This window comes from Arachis hypogaea, chromosome 19 (genome assembly GCF_003086295.3).
Source record: "Arachis hypogaea cultivar Tifrunner chromosome 19, arahy.Tifrunner.gnm2.J5K5, whole genome shotgun sequence".
NCBI classification, from domain to species: Eukaryota; Viridiplantae; Streptophyta; class Magnoliopsida; order Fabales; family Fabaceae; genus Arachis; species Arachis hypogaea.
The window spans coordinates 124,033,000-124,040,353 of NC_092054.1; positions in this window are offsets into that span (position 1 = coordinate 124,033,000).

A 7,354-nucleotide genomic window follows, 5' to 3' on the forward strand; every position below is an offset into this window, starting at 1 on the left:
AACAAAATGCAATCCTAACCTTCCATCACTTCTTTTTCACAAACACTCATGTATGCCTTTTTCAATCATAGCACATATGCATCTCTTATTCATTTTTCTTAGGGGTAACTTTCATCCCCTTTTTATGATGATGATGTATTTTGTGTTTTTTTTTTTAGAGTAAAATGCATATGGTTTTGGTAGTTCATACATGATTGTTCCCATTTTCCAAAATTTTCAACGAAATACCCAAATTAAATATTTTCATTCACTACCAATGTTTCCCAAGATTTTCCCCACACTTAAACGACACACACACCTCATCCTAAGCTAATCAAAGATGAAATTCAAGGTCATTCTATGGTTTTACGCTTAGGCTTTTGATGTGGTTATAATTTGAACAAAGGGGATTAAAAAGCTCAAAGGGGTTAACAAAGGTAGATGCAAAGGTAAGGCTATATGGGTGAGTAAGTTTAATTCAAAGATGGCCTCAATCATGCTAAATGCATTCAAACATCAAATATTGGAAATAAAGAACCAAGCAAAACCAAGATCACAATCATAGAAGGAGCATAGCACACAATGAACAAAAATAGTGGTTAAAAATTGTAACCACTCAATATAAGCTTAACAACTCACAAGGTATTTGTTCTTTCTCTCTTCTATGTTCCACAAAAATCATTCAAGCAAGTTTAAAAACAATTTTTCAAATCAATTCAATAGAATGCCCTAAAAACAAAATTCTTGAAAATTTCTATTGTTTTTCACCAAAATTATTTCCTATATGTATGTATGATGTTGTGATGGATGCAAAATTCAAAATTTCCTAGTTCTTTCCTAATTTTCAAGAAGAAAAAATTAACATGAACAATTAGGACAAAATTGAACTAGGTGATATACTATTCATATCACCCAATCACAACTTCTATCTATAAAATATATACTAAGAAAAAGATGCAAAAATGCAACATGCAATAACTAGAAATAAAGTATGCATAAGCTAAGATATATATACGAGAAGAAAATGCAATGCAACAATCAAAAGCACTCTAAATATCTACAAGAAACATAATAAAAAGAAACAAAAATAAAGTGCGAAGTGTTCAGAAAAGAAAGTTTACGCCCCAAAATGACGAATTCTCCCCTACACTTAAGCGTTGCACGGTCCTCCGTGCACGAACACGATCCGGGGAGGGTGTCTCTAAGTTCCTCCACCTGGTTGGCGGATGCGGGGGTTTGGGTTGTGTGGAAATTGCCAAGTCCAATGTATGCTCGACAGCTCCATCCAAGGTTTCTTCCTCCTCTCCCGGCTCCTTGCCTCAGGTCTCATCTTCAAAAAGAATGAATAAAGTATAATTAGGAAGCATAGGGCAAGTAGCACATAAAGGTAAAGGGTTATGTAAATAAGCATCTAATTGAGGAAGTTTACATAGTGGTGTGGTATGATGAAAATGGATTATCCATGTGTATTTTCCAATTATGTGCGCGGTTAGAATACACGCAACGGCCGGTTAAAATGGCATCCACACAATCACAAGTAATAATGAGTTCCTTAGTTAAATGGTCTAAGATGAAACTAAGAGATTAGCATCAATTAAACAGAAGCAAGCTTAGGCAATTACAACAAGAGTGAATTGAATTTAGGAAATATTGGATATTGAAGGTATACAAGTGAAAGAGCAAAATTTATATAAAATTGCACAACAAACAATAACCAATGCAATGATGAAGAGAAACTACTTATTCATCCTTAAGAATAAGGCAATAATCACATGGGAAGGTGCTTGCTACAAAAAGTGACAAGTCTTGATAAAAAATCAAGTCAAGTCAACTCAAACAAATGCAAAGCATTAACAAGGAGCAAATACCTTATGATGTGATTGTATTGACTTAAAAACCATGATGAACAAGCAATTCCATTCAATTCACTAAATTCAATATGTACTTGTTAAAAATTGCACCAAAAAAGAAGTCAAATGTCACTTTTCATATCAATTTGGTGCTAGCAACTCAAAGCAAGAAACATGTACATTATTGAAATTTCAATCCCAAATAACATCATCATCATTCAAAAGTGCACAATTCTTGATTAGAACGCCAAACAAGGATATGGTCTAACACATATGGTCATGACAACATATGAATTAAACAAAAAGTTCATTCAGGCATTTAAACAAACACATGGTATGCGGTGCACATATTCATCAATTCAAGCCAAAATTTCAAGCATGAACAACCCATAAGTCAAAAATTAGAACACTTGCAATTCAACAAACAAACAATTAAGCAAAAGTAAAGCTAAATTACCAAAGTTAACTAAAGAAAACATAAATTAAGGAAGCAACTAAACATAACAAAGAAGATTAAATCAAGAAAATTAAAAAGATGAAAAATGGAAAAGAAAGGGATATGCAACAGTGGCACTTGTGTTAGCCACTACGAGGCTCACGACGGTGGAGTTTCACCGGAAAAAGAGAGGAAGGAAAGAAGAAAAAGAAGAAGAAAGAAGAAGAAAGAAGCAGCAACAGCAAGGAGAAGAGAGAGAGGAAGAGTGCTGGCTGAACAGGGCACCCTTTCTTATTAACGCTTAGAATGCAACCCGTGCATACGCACAGCAAAGTGTGCATACACACACCAACGAAAATTGGGGGCGTTCATACGTACAAGATGTGCGAGCGCTGCTGGCAGAGAGGGTGTCAAGAAGTGTGCGTGCGCACAGGGTTGTGCGCACGCATAGAAAATGATTTTTTTAACATAGTAAAATGACCATGTGTGCGTACACACAGACGAGCGTGCGCGCGCACAGAATGAAAATGGGTGGGGTGCGCGTGCATAGAGGGTGCGAGCGCTGCGAATAGAGCGTGTTACAACGGGTGTGCATACGCACACTACTGTGTGCATGCACAGATTGTGAAAAATAGGGGGACTGTGCGTACGCACGAGGCTGTGCGCACGTACAGAACTATTTCTGCAAAATTTTTAAAGCCTCTAAGGCACCAACCATGATATCAATCAAAGTTTTTCAAGCCCAAAACATATCATTCATTAAAAACACATGATCAAACATAAAATTCAACTAAATTCAACATAGAATCTAATCAAACTAAGCTAAGTAAAGTGACAAAATTCAATAACTAAAAAGTAAAAGAAAGAAGGATTGAAAGGATATTACCATGGTGGAGTGTCTCCTACCTAGCACTTTGGTTTAAAGTCCTCAACTTGGACTCTTGGTTGAAGCTCACATAAAGGAGGCTTGTGCTTCCATCCATCCTTGAGTTGCTAACCATGCTTGCTCTTTAGAAATCCTCCGGGATCCCATACAAAGTACATCAAGCTCTCAAGCAACCTCAAGCAAATGATTGGGAACCAAAATTCTTGGTTGTAGAATTGTATGCTCGGATCCCACACTTTGGTTTCTTTATCATCCTCTTGTTGACTTTCACTTGTACCCTTAGATGAACAACCTCTTGAATCACCATTGACGCGCCCAATGAAACCTTGTGATCCTCCCAATTGGACCTTGTACCTATTGTGCTTTAAATTCCATTGGCAACTAACACCCAATCTTTCACCATTTAACACTCCAAGAAGCACCTTTAGTTGATAATCCGTTTCCAAGGGAGCAAATTGATGCGGGCCTATGAAGCTCATTGAGGTTATTGTTACCCACTCAATTTGTCCTTGGGGTGGAGTTATCCTATCAAGCCCTTGCATGGAAGCTTCCACTTCTTAGGTGATTACCTCTTGCTCACCACTCTCTTCTAGCTCTTCCCTTTCTCTCTCAAACACAAGAGTGGAAGGTTCCTCAAGATCATTGAGGAGGTTGACCAAGGTGGACAAAAAATCATTGTTGATGCAATCCACTTCTTGATCAAATTTCCTCAACTCTCCATTTACCTCTTCCGGTACACTATCTCTACCTTCCTCCTGATGTTGCAATTTTTGTCCTAGCTCTTCTTCTTTCTCTTGAGGCTCCACGTTTTCCTCCTCTCTACACTTCTTCGTTGCTCCTTCACATTCCACAAGGGCAATGTCTTGATTGTTTGAGCGCAGTGAGGCTAAGCGGTTCACCGCTTCGGCTATGATAGCCATGAATTCCCCTTGTGTCCTTCGGAACCCTTTTTGCTCTTGGAAGAATGCTTGAAGGTCTTGTTGTTCTTGGGGCAAGGGTTAGAAAATATCACATTTTGATGGAAAAGAAGGTTCAAAGAGTGGGAGAAAGATTGTATAGTGGGAAGGTGTATCATGTAGGTGAGGGTATTGAGGTCCTGTATAAGGGAGTGATGGTTCATATGGTTGGTAACAAGGTGTATAAATATTTTGATTCCATGGAGGTGTATAGGGTAGTGCTTGAAGGTTTGGCGGTTGAGGATTGTGTATGGGGTATCTCTCATATCCATGGGTTTGATATTCACATAGGGGAGGGCTTGGCTCGTTGTAGTACAAAGGAGGTGTTAGCCATGAGTGTTGCTCATACGCAATTGGTTCCTCCCTAAATTGATTCTCTCACTCCATGAAGCAATCCCAATTGGAATTCATCATACCCTACAAAACACTTACAACCAAGTTCCAAACAACAAGGGTGATAGCTCATAGAGAAAGTAGGAAATAAAAGCAAAAGACATGAGTAAACAAGAAAAAAAAGAATTTAAATATTAACAAAAACAAACAAACAACCAAAGAAGTAAGATATTTATACTATCAACATATTTACAACAACCAAAAGATAGCACTCAATTGCATCCCCGGCAACGGCGCTGATGAGCGGATAATATATACGCTTTTTGGCATTATTTTTAGGTAGTTTTCAGTATGTTTTAGTTACTTTATATTATATTTTTATTAGTTTTTAAATAAAAATCACATTTCTGGACTTTACTATGAGTTTGTGTATTTTTCTGTGATTATAGGTATCTTCTGGCTGAAATTGAGGGACCTGAGCAAAAACCTGATTCAGAGGCTGAAAAAGGACTGCATATGCTGTTGGATTCTGACCTCCCTGCACTCGAAATGGATTTTCTGGAGCTACAGAAGCCCAATTGGTGCACTCTCAATTTCTTTGGAAAGTAGACATCCTGGGCTTTCCAGCAATATATAGGAGTCTATACTTTTCCCGAGATTTGATAACGCAAACTGGCGTTTAAACGCCAACTTTCTACCCTATTCTGGCGTTAAACGCCAGAACTGGCATAAAAGCTGGAGTTAAATGCCCAAACTGGCACCAAAGCTGGCGTTTAATTCCAAGAAAAGTCTCTACATGTGAAAGCTTCAATGCTCAGCCCAAGCACACACCAAGTGGGCCCGGAAGTGGATTTCTGCATTAATTACTTATTTCTGTAAACCCTAGGTTACTAGTTTATTATAAATAGGACCTTTTCACTATTGTATTTTCATCTTCAGATCATCTCTGGAACACATTGTGTAGTTTTTATGTTCTGAGACCTCCATGGAAGGCTGGCCACTCGGCCATGTCTACCCTATTTTCACTTATGTATTTTCAATGGTGGAGTTTCTACACCCCATAGATTAAGGTGTGGAGCTCTGCTGTTCTTCATGAATTAATGCAATTACTATTATTTTTCTATTCAACTCATGCCTACTTCTTCTCTAAGATATCCATTCTCACTTTAACATGATGAATGTGATGAACTAGTGACACTCATCACCATTTTCACCTATGAACGCGTGCCTGACAACCACTTCCGTTCTACCTGAAAACGAGCTTGAATGCATATCTCTTGGGTTTCTAATCTAAGATTAGAACCTTCATGGTATAGGCTAGAATTATTGTCGGCCATTCCCGAGATCTGGAAAGTCTAAACCTTGTCTGTGGTATTCTGAGTAAGATCTGGGAAGGGATGACTGTGACGAGCTTCAAACTCGCGAGTGTTGGGTGTAGTGACAGACGCAAAAGGATCAATGGATCTTATTCCAACATGAGTGAAAACCGACAGATGATTAGCCATGCGATGACAGCGCATTTAGACCATTTTCACTGAGAGGACGGACGGTAGCCATTGACAACGGTGATCCCCCAACATACAGCTTGCCATGGAAGGGAGTATGAATGATTAGATGAAGGCAATAGGAAAGCAGAGGTTCAGAAGGAACAAAGCATCTTCATACGCTTATCTGAAATCCCACCAATGAATTACATAAGTGCTTCTATCTTATTTTCTGTTTTAATTATATTTCAATTATCAAAATTCCATAACCATTTGAATCTGCCTGACTGAGATTTACAAGGATGACCATAGCTTGCTTCAAGCCAATATTCTCCGTGGGATCGACCCTTACTCACGTAAGGTATTACTTGGACGACCCAGTGCACTTGCTGGTCAGCTGCACGGAGTTGTGTGAAAAGTGTGCGATCACGATTCCGTGTACCAAGTTTTTGGCGCTGTTGCCGGGGATTGTTCAAGTTTGGACAACTGACGGTTCATCTTGTTGCTCAGATTAGGTAATTTTATTTTAATTTTAAGCTTTTTGTTTTTATTATTTTTATTTTCGAAAAATTTTCAAAAAAATAAATTATTCTATGACTTCGGAATTTTAAGAAGGAATTCTAGAGTTTCATGATGATCTGTTGAAGTCTGGCTGGCTGTGAAGCCATGTCTAATCTTTTGGACCGAGGTTTCAACTTATCATCACAAGAGCTTGTTGATTTCTATCAATCTTGCTGTTGAACGTAATGATCTGCTAAAGCTTGGCTGGCCATTGGCTGTGTCTAGTGTTTTGGACCGGAGCTTTCACTGAAAGCTTGGCTGGCTAATAAGCCATGTCTAAATCCTGGACCGGAGTTTTAGACTAACATTGCATGATTCTTGGAATTCTCATTAAAAATTTTGAATTCCTTATCTTTCTTTTTACCAAATAATTTTTGAAAAATACAAAAAAAAATGTTTTTAATAAAATCACAAAAATAAAAAAAATTAATTTATGTTTCTTGTTTAAGTCTAGTGTCACATTTTAAGTTTGGTGTCTTGCATGTTTTTAATTTTTTAATGTTCCTGTATTTTTTGAATATATGCATTAGGTTCTTCAATGATCTTCAAGTCGTTCTTGGTGATTTTATTGGGTCTGATCTTTAAATTCTCTTGTTTTGTGTCTTTTGTTATTTTTCATATACATTTTCAAATTGTTATTGTCCCTAGTATACAAACTTCTAAGTTTGGTGTCTTGCATGTCCTTGTTTTCCTGAAAAATTTTCAAAAACGTGTTCTTGCATGCATTGTTTATTTAACCTTAGTTTTTCATGTTTAATTTCATTCTGTTGTTTTTCTCTCTCATCATTAAAAATTAAAAAATATATCTTTTCAAGTCAATAGCACAGAGAATTGAAGATTCAGAACATGCAGCAGAGGAATTACAGAGA